This window comes from Stegostoma tigrinum, chromosome 24, assembly GCF_030684315.1.
Source record: "Stegostoma tigrinum isolate sSteTig4 chromosome 24, sSteTig4.hap1, whole genome shotgun sequence".
In the NCBI taxonomy this organism is placed as follows: Eukaryota; Metazoa; Chordata; class Chondrichthyes; order Orectolobiformes; family Stegostomatidae; genus Stegostoma; species Stegostoma tigrinum.
This window is the reverse complement of record NC_081377.1, coordinates 44,383,605-44,398,512: the sequence shown is the minus strand read 5'-3', so window position 1 is coordinate 44,398,512 and position 14,908 is coordinate 44,383,605. Positions and strand designations below refer to the sequence as shown.

Genomic DNA, 14,908 nt, shown 5'->3' with positions numbered 1-14,908 from the left:
TGAGATAATATGAGTTTCATGGGTCTTGTGTAGACATTCTTTTTACTAGCCATCACTTAATGATTCTGCAATAATTTTTTGATTTGGTGTCTTTTTAATATTTACAATAAGGAATGTGTTTGACTGAGTAATGATGTCCTGCAGATATTCTCTTTTGTTCACCAATTTAAACACCAACTGACCTCCTGCAATGTTATTTGTGAAATGCCTGGGATCTAGAGATTTGTTGCGATGTTTAACCATGTATAAGCCAGCATGCCCCAACTGCGCATTCTTCTACAAACAGAACCACACCAAACTTAATGTGAGCTCTCTTTTTAAGAGGGCTTTCTGTATATTGGTCTGGATCTTTAGAAGACACCCAGTTATCAAGCTGAGGAAAGAAATCTTAAATGATTGCTTTAAACAAAACATTTTGTTTAGATACTTTAAAGGGTCATGTGCATGCGTTACCTGCAAATATTACACATGTCAAAACCATAGAGCATAAATCTTCAAAACCATTACTGGAAAGTTGTCAGGACCCTTAGCCTTTGCAGTATCCAGTACCTCCAACCATTTCTTGATGTTACATGGAATGATTTGCATTGAATGATTTGTTTAGCTGCTTGTGTATTTTCAAGCCCAATTAGGAGTCAGTAATTTACTTGTAATTTTTAATCACCAGGTAAGAATGTCCTCTGAAAACGAGAAAGTATCAGAATAAAATGCCTGGATTTCTCTCTGCTTTATTTCCACTGCTGTCTTCCCCAGATTAAAGCACAGTGTGATTCATGTGTGTGCCATTGGATTATTGACAATTTCTCATAGATCTCCTGTGACATTGCCCACAATAAGCCACAATGATGTCTTGTGTTCCCAAGAGTGTTATACCACATGTCCTTCATACATAATTGCTGACAGAAAACCACAGCCTTTTCTTGGAATTATTTACGAGCAGTTTGTGAAGTACTTATCAGTTTCAAGCTACGACCTGGAAGAAAACTCTTAAAATTAGTTTTGCAGCTGAAGTGACACTCAAGGGCTGTTAACTGTGTGCGTATATCTATGTATCCAGGCCTGTAAAGTGTTTGTGATCAAATGATAGTGGAGATAATTACTCATGAAGATGAAAACTGACAGTAGGCTGATGCAATAGAATTTCAGAAACCTGGTTTGCAGAGTCATCTGATGGCCATAAACTTTGATGATTTTGGTTCATTAACACTGGGAAATTAGATAGAAAACGTGGATACTAAAACCTGCTGACCAACTTATAAATGTGACCAAATGGTGCAAAAACAGCAAGTAACAACAGTTAGGCAAGAAACGTCTACATTTCCGGGTCTCATGTGATAGTGTTTCTGGCAAATTAACGGGTACAGTTTTATACCAATAAGTCCCAGGGATAGGTCCATAATTTATGACAATTCTGGGTGGGATGCCCCTAAATGATAATGGTCTCAGGTGACGAGGGTTGAGCTGGTTCATCCTTTAAATTCAAAACCTCTCTCTGTTGGTCACATTTAAGATTACTTTAGAAAGGATCCTTTCTGTCATGGGCATCTCTTCCTAGTTCAAATGCATCTATGTTTTGAATGGAATCAAATTAACCAGGCTTTTTTGAGCAAGAGAAAACCTGAGTTTATTCACTAATAAATGTGAGAAAAGATACTAAGATGTGACACAGATTAGAAATGTGAATTGACTGAAAAGGTGTGTTAAAAAGGTTGATGAACCAGCTTCTGGGTTCCGTGAAGAGTAATTGGTGGAACGTGGTAGCTTTTGTTTGGTTGAATTCAGAAATATTAACTTAGATAAGGAAGCAGTGAATTGGAGAGTCTTGGCTTCACACATCAGCTGACAGGCTTCTGTCTTCTATCCTTCTCAACAGTGACTTGACTCGTTCACCTGGCTGCCAACTCTTAGAGTAGGAGAGTGTCTAATGATTGTCCTCAAACTGTGACTTTTACAGCATGCTAGAATACACAGTTGGTGGTATTTGGTTATTGACTTCCTTTCTTTCTAGATTCCTGGAAGGTAAAGCATAAACATGTCTGCAGTTTGGGATGCAATCAACAGAAGATGATTTTCTGCTGATAGGGGTAGAGTAATCAGCCTCTTGGTTAACTCTGTGGCTGAAGTAGGTCACAGCCCTGTTTGTTTTGATTTGCATCTTTCCTTTTGAAGAGTTGCTATTTGAAATTCCCTCATTACCTTTACAGGTGTGGCATTCCATCGTTACTGTCAGGGCTTCGCAACCATACCTTGTCTATATGTCCTCTACTAAAAAAAACACAGATGCATTGAATGTAAAAATTCAATCTGAAAGCAATCTGAGGTTATGATCTGTTGTCTGATGACAAGAAAAGTACAACTGTCATGGGTAATGCAAAAACGTATTTATAAATAAAGTGTTGACTGTGTAGTTTGGTTTCTTGGCTGCCCTGGTCTGAAAAAATATCCTTGATAGGTGTGGCAATATAAACAAATAGGAATATAGGAACAAATGTTGGCCATTCAGATCCTTGAGCCTGTTCTATTGTCTAAATATATATGCACATAATAAATTGTCATGATCTGAATACCGACCGAGCCAATGCAGCCTACATTTCATGAATTTTTTTTTGAATCTTTGATTGTTTTTCAACTTTTGTGTATATTTGATCTAGTATTATCCAAGTTAGAATTATTGATGTTTACACTTTTGTTTAATTATGTTTTTGCTCTAGGTTTCTAAGTCTGATCAACAAACATTGGAACAGATGATTTGAATGCTGGTGTACATTTGGTAAGTAGAGTCGAATCAAAAGATTGCATTGTTGACTGAAAAATGAGCAAATTGTTTTTATTGTGTCCTGGAAAACTATTGGAAACAGTTAGTGCTTTCAACATTCTTTGGTATTTGAACTAGATGACTTGCTGTTGTTCAAACATAGCTGTTTATCATTGATAAATGATTATGAACATTGAGTAAGTTACATATGTCCATTTCTATGATCCAACTCTGAAGGCGACTACGTACAGTTAGCCAAAGGCTAAACAGATTTTCTTCTGTGACAGATTGAAACGTCCACTAGTCATTTCTACAAAAGTGCTGAAGTTTTCTGTTCATGTTCCTGAACATAAAAAGGAACAACAGCAAATGATTCCAAATTTCTGGATCAAATAATCCAAAACTAATACTTCAGATGCCAATCAACACAACGGATGGCAAAGGCCATTCCTGCCTTGATCTTATTTCAAGAGATTTGGCTCCATCAGGCCATTAAAAATGTGGATGTTCATGAGAAATTGGCTTGGCTATCAGCTGAATACCATATCCTGGTTAGGCGTAAGCAGAAACAAAGATTTGGGCAGATGCAGGGTAGGGCTTTATGGAAGACTGGTTTATTTGGAGGTACTGGTGCCAATGCTGGTCTCGGGTGGACTAAGTAAGAAGTCACACGACACCAAGTTATAGTCCAACAGGCGTATTTAAAATCATAAGCTTTCAATGCACTGCTCCTTCGCACCTGACAGTGACTTCTGGCTTGGTCTACGATGTGTTTTTGATTAAGTCAAACTATCACCCCTGGTGAGCCTGCTATTCGCTATTATATCCCTCCTGGGTTCTATCTAGCATCTCGGCACCAACTCCAGGACTGAGATGAGGAAAATTTCTTCTTACTCAAAGGGTTGTAAATCTTTGGAATTCCCTACCACAGAGGGCTATGGAAGCTCGGTCTTTGAGTCTGTTTAAATTAGATATCGATAAATTTTTGAATATTCGTGGCTTGAGAGGGTAATGGGAATAGTGTGGATAAAAGGCATTGAAGTGAAGTGATCAATCAACCATAATTGTGTTAAATAGTGGCACAGGATCGATGGGCTGAATGGCCCACTCTAGTTCCTCCGTCCTAGATCCCAATGAGAGCTGTTGATTAGTGCACCCAAAGAGGGTGGTTTAAGGAGTATGCCCCCTAATTGTTTTCTTCAACTGCAGGCCTGCAAGGCTCATTGGTTAAGGAATCATTAGATTTGTCTGCAACATTCCCCTTGATCCTAGAGTCTGACAGGACTCACTTTCTACACTCGTTAATTGGTAAGATACTAGAAGTTGGTGACATGGAATCATCACAAATTAAAACTTTCAAAAGAAGAGCAGAGATTATTACAAAAATGATGCTTTGTATTACCTTAGCACTAATTGGAATACTCTACTGTTTGATGCCTCTTGGGAAGTGTTTATGGTGGCCAGTTACATCATCAGATGTTTACAGGACAAACCGTAACATTACTGACCAGAATAAAATGACTTTGAAATGACAGTGTTAGTTTAAAATGGATTTTTGGAAGTGACAATAAAGTACTTGAGGCAAAATGAGGAGAAATCAGATTAAAATCATTAAAACCCTTTAATGGACTGTTATCTCAAAAATGCCAGAAATTCAATTGTCAGTCTTCATTTGAGCCACAGTAGATTTGAACTGTAGGGCAAAATGCTTTCTTTTTGGAATCAGCACAGGAATTCTTTCAGTCAGAACCAGAATACAATACTGTATAATACAAAGTGTTTTAAAATCAATGTTTTTTCTTCTCTAGACATCTGAGATGTAGGTTTCACTGCTGGGTGACAGGTGCTAACATAATTGTCCACATCAACTGTGTTCATGGTATTCAGTCTCAGTGTAGATTCAAACCTTCATTGACTCTCAGATGCACAGGGAATAGTTTCTGATAGGATTAGGAAAACTGGAATGAGATGAATGACAGTCTTATTCAATTACTGAGCTGTGTGAATGTACGGGTACACCTTGGTGACCTGAAATACATTTTTCTGTTGCAGTTGTGAAGCTAGATTGAACGTAAAATAAGATGGAAGTGCAGCTACTTACATTATAACCATATTGAAGAGAATTATGTGAACATTATTCAAGAAAATATTTGACAACTGACTGAACGTTAGTACCATTTTAAGGTTTTTTTTAATACTGCTTGAGCACACAAAAACACTTGAGATGATCTTGCTTAGACTAGCTGCTTTTATACCTCAGACTGTAACATTCCTGTAACAACATTTAACGAAGTTTCATCTGGGAGTTCTTTTTGAATATCATGACATTGCAGTGCTGGAGGGAACAAATTAAACTCTGTCGTGCTCTTCAATGAAGTCCTGATCATTGACAGTTCTTATCTGTCACGCAGAACTGCTTAAATCAGTTGTATGTTTTCTGAGAGCTCAGCATATCCAAGTTCATAGGAACATATGAATTCGAAGCAGACAGTGACAGTTCAGCCACTTCAACAATTCAATAAATTCAGCTCTGATGAAGAGTCACCGAGACTCAAAACGATAGCTTTCTCTCCCATTGTGGATGCTGCCTGATCATCTGTGATTTCCCACATTTTTTACTTTCAGTACAGATTCTAGCATCTGCAGTAATTTTGTCCCTCAATAAAGCCATGGCTGATCTGATGACTCCACATTCCCATCTATCCCTGAGAACTTTTCACCCGCTTCACTCAGCATCAATTGCTAAAATTACTAAAAGAACACACATGTAAACGTTAAGCATATACTGTCCATTTGTTCAATATAAGTGTCCTGTAAATAATTCTCTAAAGTAACACCAATACTCTCTTCCGTATACTAGCAATATATTTGATAGCACCTCATGGAGCGCGCCTCACTAGAATCATAGAGTCTTAGAGCTGTACAGCACAGAAACATACCCTTTGGTCCAATTTGTCCATACTGACCAGATATCCCAGATAAATCTAGCCCCATTTGCCAGCATAATAAAATGTGAGGCTGGATGAATACAGCAGGCCCAGCAGCATCTCAGGAGCACAAAAGCTGACGTTTCGGGCCTAGACCCTTCATCAGAGAAACGTCAGCTTTTGTGCTCCTGAGATGCTGCTGGGCCTGCTGTGTTCATCCAGCCTCACATTTTATTATCTTGGATTCTCCAGCATCTGCAGTTCCCATTATCACCTGTTTGCCAGCATTTGTCCCATATCCCTCTAAACCCTTCCTATTCATATAGCCATCCAGATACTTTGTAAATGTTGTAATTGTACCAGCCTCCACCACTTCCTCTGGCAGCTCATTCCATAAGCACACCATCCTCTGCATAAAAATACTTGCCCCTTAAGTTCCTTCTGATTTTTTTTCCCCCTTACTTTAAACCTATGCTGTCTGGTTTTGGACTTTCCCTACCCTTGCCTGTTTACCCTATCCATGCCCCTCATGATTTTATTAGCCTCTATAAGGTCACCGCTCAGCCTCTGACACTCCAGGGAAAATAGCCCCAGCCTATTCAGCCTCTCCCTGTAGCTCAAACCCTCCAACCCTGGCAACATCCTTGCAAATTATTTTCTGAACCCTTTCAAGTTTCACAACATCTTTCCTCTAGCAGGGAGACCAGAATCACACATGGTATTCCAAATGTGGCCAAACCAATGTCCTGTACAACTGCGACATGCCCTCCCAACTCCAATACTCAATACACTGACCAATAAAGACAAGCATATCAAATGTCTTCTTCACTATCCTGTCTACCTGGGACTCCACTTTCAAGGAACTATGAACCTGGACTCCAAGGTCTCTTTGTTCAGCTACACTCCTCAGGACCTTTATAATTAAGTGTATATGTCCTGCCCTGATTTGCCTTTTCAAAATGCAGTACCTCACATTTGTCTAAATTAAACTCCAACTACCATTCCTCAGCCCATTGGCCCACCTGATCAAGGCCCAGTTGTGCTGTGATGTCACCTCCTTCGCTGTCCACCACACCTCCAATTTTGCTGACATCAGCAAACTTACTGAGCATACCTCCGATAAATAATTATAGCTGTGTTTTCTGTAGTAGTCACCAGATTTGAGGTAAATGATGAAATGAATAGATGACCAGAACATTTCACACAAGTGTATTTTATATTTTCCATGAAATTCTCATGATTCAGTTACTCCAGGCATTGGGCCATCTCTACAATTTTATCAAAACTATAAGCTTTACGTGTTTCCTACCTTCTGCAAACTTTAAGTCATCAAAATTCTGCTGCACCTATTTGAACCTGCACCAGAGTCCATTCATCCAACACACCAATGATCTCTGACCCATGTCTGCTTCTGGTCAAGAAACAACTAGAAGTGACCAATTTCAGTTTTATTTTGAAATCACCCCATGGCCTCATCTCTGTCGAAGTCTCCGATGCCCTCTGGGCCCACAACCTTCTGCGATATTGGTCCTTTTCTGATTCTCCCCAGTTGAGCTCCCCAGCTCTGAAAGGAATAAGTGTTGTTTTCATGGAACTGTCACTCGATCTAGAACACAATGTTCCAGACTAATGTTCTGCAAACAGGACTTTGAGTCCCACCAGTGGGGAAGCTCAAATTCAGTAATAATGTGGAATAAAAATTTGGCTTCATGGTGATCATGTAACCATTGTGAATTGTCATAAAAATCCCAACAACTTTACTAATGCCCGTGAGGGAAGGGAATGTGCCATTCCTGTCTGTTCTGGCTGGTTTATTTGTGACTCCAGACCCACGGCAATGTGCTTGATTCTTACCTCCTCTCTGGGCAATTAATGCTGGCCTAGCCAGTGATGCCCACATCCCATGAATTCTTAAAAATACATTGTTCCGATGTTGGCCCCCATCCCTCCATCTACGATGATTGTAAACACTACAATTCCCTTTGTACCTCTCATCCTATCTTTCCTCTGTTGCACCCTCCTTGAAAGTTAGCTCTCTGTTCAAATCTTTGGCCGCCTCCCCTAATTATCTCCTCATATTGCTTGGTGTCATGTTTGTTTTTATAATGTTCCTGTGAACCATCTTACTACAATCAGGGGGCTATTAAAATACAAGTTTGTTATTGCTGTTTACAGGAGAGTGATACTGATAATAAACCCACAAGGAGAGTAGGAAGCATTTAACAGGATAATGCCATCTTTGTGGTGCGAAGGTGAGGAGGACCTCACCATGTTAGTTGCAGTTTGAGCCATGTTGTCATGGCTATGTCACACACCGAATGGTCAGAAGTGATCCATGAAATTTTACTTCGGGTTTCCTGCTCCTCCTGGAGTAATATTTCATCACTTCAACGCAACAAAGTGTGGAGCTGGATGAACACAGCAGGCCAAGCAGCATCTTAGGAGCACAAAAGCTGATGTTTTGGCCCTAGACCCTTTATCAGAAAAGGCCCAAAATGTCAGCTTTTGTGCTCCTGAGATGCTGCTTGGCCTGCTGTGTTCATCCAGCTTCACACTTTGTTATCTGGGATTCTCCAGCATCTGCAGTTCCCATTATCTCTGATCATTTTGAGGCAATCTACTTTTGCTGTTATGGTGGATTTCAACAGTTCCCTGAGTTTCAGCAGAGAGGAGGAGCCTGTTTAATTACCTAGCTAGCCATCCAATCAACTTCTCACCTGAAGGAGGCGAGTGTGGCCAATGGCTGCCCATTAGCCTCATGGCAGTTGAAGCCCTCAAGCATCCAGTCACCATGCAGCCACAATGAGAAGTGGGTAGTGCAGAAAGCCTTCCCGGGCATCAGGCAGGAAAATGGGAGAGAGCCTACTTTCATTTGCCCGTTTTTTTCTCCACACCACATGGTGTGCCCATCCACTTCCTCCCTTCTCCACCATCCCACCTACCCCTACCAATCTATCCCTAGGGTCTGCCCTTCTGCGTTCCTCTCCCCCCTCTCATTTTTCATTCAAGACCCCTCTGCCCACTAGTCTTCCCATCTCTCCTCCCAATCCCTCTGGTCTCACATTCTCCTCTTGTTACCACCAAAAGACCCCCATTAGTTTCCAGCAATCTGGCTGAAGGCTAATGTTTTGGAGACCACTTGTAATCCCAGAAGTGACCACCACCTCTGGTGGCAGCTTTACTGTGGCAATGGAGCCATCAGCCACTCCGATTGGCCAACACCTCTCTGAAGAAGAGTTATGCCAGTCTTGAAACATTAACACTGCTTTCTCCCTATAGATGGGGAGGTGATGGCCTGGTGGTATTATTGCTGGACTGTTAATCTGGAGACCCAGGTAACATTCTGGGGATGCTAGTTCGAATCCCGCCACAGCAGATGGTGGAATTTGAATCCAATAAAACATCTGGAATTAAGAATCTAAAGATGTTTGTGAGTCGATTGTCGAGAAAATACCATCTGGCTCATTAATGCCCTTTAGGGAAGGAAACTGCCGTCCTTACTTGGTCTGGCTTACATGAGACTCCAGACCCACAGCAACATGGTTGATTCTGAACTGCCCTCTGGGCAAATAGTGATTATTAATAAATGCTGCCCAGCCAGCAACACCCTTATCCCATGAATGAATAAAGGGGGAGAAAGGGATGCTGCCAGACCAGCTGAGTTTCTTCAGTAATTTCTGTTTTATTTCAGATCTTCAGCATCTGCAGTTCTTAGTTGTACATTAATGGCTCACTAGCGCTAGGTTAATGAAATGAAAAAAAAGTGATGGTCATATTAGTGACACAAATGTCCTAGAATGATTACAAATTAATTTTCTTTACCATTAATGCCACATCTTGAGTCTTGAATGAACAACTTACTATAGATTCAATCCGAAAACCAATAAAGATGTCAGCCATGCTCTGTTGGACATTAGGGCTCAGATTTTCCAATTAGGATTGGAAACCCCAGGTGGAACCTGACAGGGGCCTGTACGATTTGGACTATGGTGAGAAAAGTGGCAAAATCATGTGAGAAGTCCAGCAAGGCCTTTCTCAACGTCACAGACCAGCCTGCTGCATCTTCAAATAAGTTTTACTTGTCCAGGTGAGACTCTTGTTCATTTCATTTTCTAATTTCCCAAGTGAGAAATCAAGATGAGATGAAGCGAAAAACAAATCATACCAAGGAAAATTAAGCTGGTAGGCAACCTGGGGGGAAGATTCAGCATTGGTGTTCTGTAATCGAATTCACGCTACTAATGCCATCACAAATTTGAGTGAAATAACATCAGTCATGCTGCACTGAAGCCAGAAAATTATAGCCGCTAGCAGCTTTGAAGTGTTTTTCCATCAGTAGCATAGAGCCACAATCCACTAATCTACAGATATACTTAGATTTGCAGCAGCACACTCTTGGCGTGAGGCTCAATCTAGTGCTTCCAGGTGGACAGAAAAGAACCCATGGCACTTTCTTAAAGAAGAACATCTAAGTGCTCTCCTGGTTTCCTGGCAACACCATATCACTCAATCAGTAATATGAACAGATTACCCAATCATGACCATATTGCTGCTTGTGGGAGCTTGCTGTGCGGAAAGTAACTGCCATGTTTCCAGGATTACAGCGGTGATTATACACCAGAAAGGGCTTTTTTGGCTGCAGAGCTTTTTCAAATGTCCTGAAGTTGTGAGCGGTGCTACATCAGTGGAAGTCTTTTTATGAGTCATCAAAAGGCTGTATTTAGGCAGATTAGAATGCAAGGCATTTTCAGTTCAACCATGGAGACTGCAGAGCTTTTGCCTGTGGCTGTCTTTTAACCTCCGAGATGTGCTGTCTTAATTAGACATGTTCAATTTCTTTATCTCACTCAGTCTCATTTGTTGTGCAGTTGTAATTGAAACCTCATTTGTGTCTTGTCGAATTTCACAAGGTGCTCAGCGTAGGCAATCAGAGTTACTCATTTGAAAGGAATAAAATGAAAACCCACATTAAATGCCTTCAAGATAACTATCTAACCAATACCTTTAACTAGAAGAACTAGGTAATTAATTTTGCACTTTTGTTGGTTTTTACAGATGTCCCAGCAGCAAGACTGAGTTACTGAATACAAACTAACAGAATACATGAATATAGCCAGTAATCTCTGATGATGTCCATTGTGCTGTCTAAACTGACACCAATTTTACAGATTACTATTGACTGAAAGACACCTAAAGAGTTTTCACTTGTGCACCATTAATGACTTCACAGTATCAAGCAACAGTTTCGCAGCCACAGAGACATTGTTGAAATGTAACAGGGGTTATAATGTCAGACAAAACCATAATCAGTTGGTATACAGGAAGTTCCTGCAGACAGCAATGTGATAAATAACCAGGTAGTCTATTCTTGGTGGTATTGGTTTTGATGGGTACATATTGCCAAGATGCCAGGAGAATTCCCTTTTTCACAGTGCAATGAGATTGTCAATGTTCACCCAATTGGATAGACAGGGCCTAGGATTATCTAAATTGAAGCTCCTTCGGAAGTGGTGCATTGCTTCATTGCAGCACCTGATGTATCAGCCAAGGTTGCATTCTCAGGCCCCCAACAGGGCTCTGCACTGTGGTCATCTGACTCCATTGGCTGGATGCTACCTCTGAACTGAACTGATGCAAAATGTACTGCAACATGTATGATATAATTTGAAAAGAGGGACTTGATAATGGCAAGTGTTTGAAATGAAAAGATCTAGGATTGATTCAATACCCATGGAGTGTTGGATTTGTTTGTCAAGTTGTGGAATGTTTTATGGGGCATAGTTCATGGGGCATAGTCGAAACATCAGTGTTGTATCATTGAAAGCTGATATAGTTGGAAATACTTCTAGTACAAATTTGGAACATTTTCCTGCAAATGACAATTGATACTAGGTTAGTAGATATGTTGAAGTGAGATTGATAGATTGTTATTGACAGGGGAGTGAAGATTATGGGACAGGAGCTGGTTAATGGCTTAGTTTGCAGATCGTGCTGAATGGTGGAAAAGACTCAAAAGCTTGAATGCCCTCCTCCTGTTTCCGTTTTCCTGTCACAAGAAACAGCTGAGAGAGTTTTTTTTTCCATTATCTGTTGTGGCATTTGTGATTCAGACTGAGCATCTGCTTGATTAAAAAATTGGATTTCCTGTTGTTTATGCACTCTTGGCTGAGCGAGGTTAAAAGCGGATGATTTTATTCATTAGTGCAGTGTCAAATTAGCTCACTACTATGTAGTGTTAAATATTCAGTGACCCTAGTACAACATTGATTTCATCTAGGCTTTATCATTTGTGAGCTTCAGACAGCTTACACAGTTAGAAATTGGTGCATATTTAATATGCTCCAGTTATTGCATTTAAACTTGTATCTTTAACTTTGAGTACAAAATGCTGATTTATTACATTCCCCCACTTGCTCCAATTTGTGGACATATTACTCATTGTAATGTTGGTCTACCAAGCAATATCACTCCATGGTGGACAGTGTTGAGGCTATTTACTCAAATTGTAACCTGACACTAAACAGTGACCTGACCAGCAAGAACAAATTCTCAACAATAGGGAGCACAGAAAGAACAAACAAATAGATCAGCATTTGTAACTGTGGCACCTGAACTAACTCCCCAGAGGCCAGTATCCCATCACCAAGTTACCCTTTAGTTGCATATATATAATACTTAACACTGGTCCAGCTCCATCAGAGCCAGCTCTCAGAGTGAACAGAACCTCTGACACTCCTGTTTGTATCTGTCAGCCAGGGGTCCCTGATTGTACCAGGGTAATAGCCCTAATCAGGGAACTCATATTCCATTAGGTCTACCTGGCTGACCTCAGAGCAATCACTCCAACATCAGAATTACAAATGTACATCAGCAATTAATGTGCTGGAGCTCAAACACAAGAATCAGAGCATGTTAATGACAGCTGCAGAATTTGTTCATGTCTCTACCCAGTGATACTTCCTGACAATGAATATTTTTCAAGGTCTTTTAATTTCTATTAGGCTACAGTCTCTCTAAATTAGTACCAATATTTAGAGCTCACCAGTCTGCAGCAATATGGGAACAGGAGTAGACCGTTCAGACCCTCGAGCCTGTTCCACCATTCAATGAGATCATGGCTGATCTGTGGCCTCAATGCATAAATCTGCCTTCAGGCTGTATCCCTTAATACCTTTGCTTAACAAAAAAAATCCATCTTAGTTTTAAAGTTAACAACGGCCATTTGTGGAAGAGAGTTCCAAACCTTTACCCCCCTTGTATATTAATGAGCTTCCAAACATCTCTCCTGATTAATCTGGTCCTAATTCACAGACTATGCTCCTTAATAAATGGAAATAGTTCATCTTTATCTACTGTGTGTTTTCATGTTAATATCATGAAGGCTTTGGTCTTCAGTCCTCATAATCTAATTAAGCCTCAATTTCCCAACATTATAACAAGAGCATCCATTAGCACCATGAACATGGTAAAATGTCTTAAGGCACTTTTGGAAAATTAAGGAAAGTTTGACACCAAGCCACGCAAGGAGGTGTTAAGGCAGGTAACCACAGGCTTGGTCAAAGAGTGAGGCTTGACTGAGCATTTTAGAAAGGGAGCAGCAACTATATCAACTAAGGTTGATTGAGTCATTAGTCTCGTCATAAATACATGGCTAAGCCCCAAGAGTGGAAATGCACTTCGATGTTATCAAGCAGCGTTTATACAGCTGCAGAGAAGTTGGAAAACTTTGTTTGACTGATATCGCCAATACTTTGTAATACCCTACTTTGTCAGAAAATTTTTACACTGCTTGTCTGTTTATTTATACATGATTAAGAAGTTTGTCTGGACAAAGGCTTTGATGTTGATCCTATGAAGGGGCGTGATAGTTTGACAGATTTATGGGTAGACAAAGGGGTGCTGTATTTCAATCAGAATATTAAATGGTGATTTATTATTGGTTGATGACCATGGCTCTTTCATGGTTTACTAATGCTCTGAGATGCTGTGATCCATGTCTACTTATAGAAGGAGCCTAATTCCACTGAATTTGCTGGAAGGATGAGTCTGTTTAACTGACTGACCAAACCGCTGGCAATGAAACTACTAAGGGCAGGGTGGTGACTACCCACATCAGTCAACATTGCCGGCAGTGGAGCCCAGAAAAGGGCTCTTGACTCAGTTTGACTTGGTGACAATCTGGGGCAATGTTTCATATTGTTGTCATATTGGAGGAGAACAATATATGCCGGAAGTGCTTGGTGTCAGCCAAGGCTCAGATGGTTTCTATCTCCCTCCTGAGTAAGAGATTGTGTACGCAAAGTCTTCACTTAGGGAGTTGAGCCCAAACACATCAGTTGAAATTCCATGTGCGTTACTGTGGGGACGGGGCGTGGGGGTGTGGAAGAGTGCTGCACTGTCCCAGCTTCCATGTTTCAGAGGAGACGTGGAGCCAAGGGCAAGGCTGTTCTTTGAAGCAGATGTGGAGGAACCCGATATTATTTTGAAGAAGAGCACGGGCTTTCTCCCGGGCAAATATCCTTCTGTCAACATCACAAAAACAAAATACCTGCTCTTCAGCACATTATCGTTTGTGGGAACTTACTGCATTTAGCGGCCGCTTTTTCTACAGTATAACAGTGACTACTCTTCAGAAGTATTTAAAAGGGCATGATGATGTCCTGAGGTTGTGAAGGTGCTACATAAATATGTCTTTTTGAAGGTTATGCTGTGGTGTAGCAAGGAATGGGTGTGTACTGTTATAGCTCTATAATATTTTCTTCATATTTACCAACGTTGCGTGCTGAAGACAGTATTTATTTAGGTATGAATTCAATCACCCATACATCCAACAGTGTTGGCTTAATAGGAAACCTTGGATGAAGGCCATGTTTTGCTTGCCACAGAAGTCTTCCTGTTAAAAGGCATTTACTGCCTTTGTTTCCAGATGTCCTCCAAGTTAAATGAAAGGAATCTATCCATACGCAGATGAAATAAAATTGGAAAGCACAGTTTCAAGAATCTGCCGTCTGTGTATTTGAATTATTTGAGTCTATGACACTGTAGGATGGGAAGAAAGTGGTAATGTCACTGGATTAGAGATCCAGAACCATAACTCATGTTCTGGGAACTTGTGTTGGAATCCCACCATAACTGATAGTGAAATTTATTCTCAATAATAAACAAAAGTCTGGAATAACAAGTAACCACTGATTGTTGCTAAAAACCTACCAGGTTCACTAGTGTC

General features: G+C 40.5%; 1 protein-coding gene across 4 annotated transcripts in view; it reads left to right on the top strand.

The window, feature by feature from the left end:
- LOC125464943 (proto-oncogene tyrosine-protein kinase Yrk-like) overlaps positions 1-14,908 on the top strand; it is a 310,765-nt gene that overhangs the window by 139,897 nt on the left and 155,960 nt on the right. For 3 of the 4 annotated variants that reach the window (XM_048557895.2, XM_048557894.2, XM_048557893.2), the window contains one exon: positions 2,712-2,770. The gene's annotated coding sequence lies outside the window, so the exon portion shown is untranslated. Of the gene's footprint in view, positions 1-2,711; positions 2,771-4,901; positions 4,923-14,908 lie in introns of those variants that run through there. The other variant, XM_048557897.2, reaches the window with a different exon arrangement.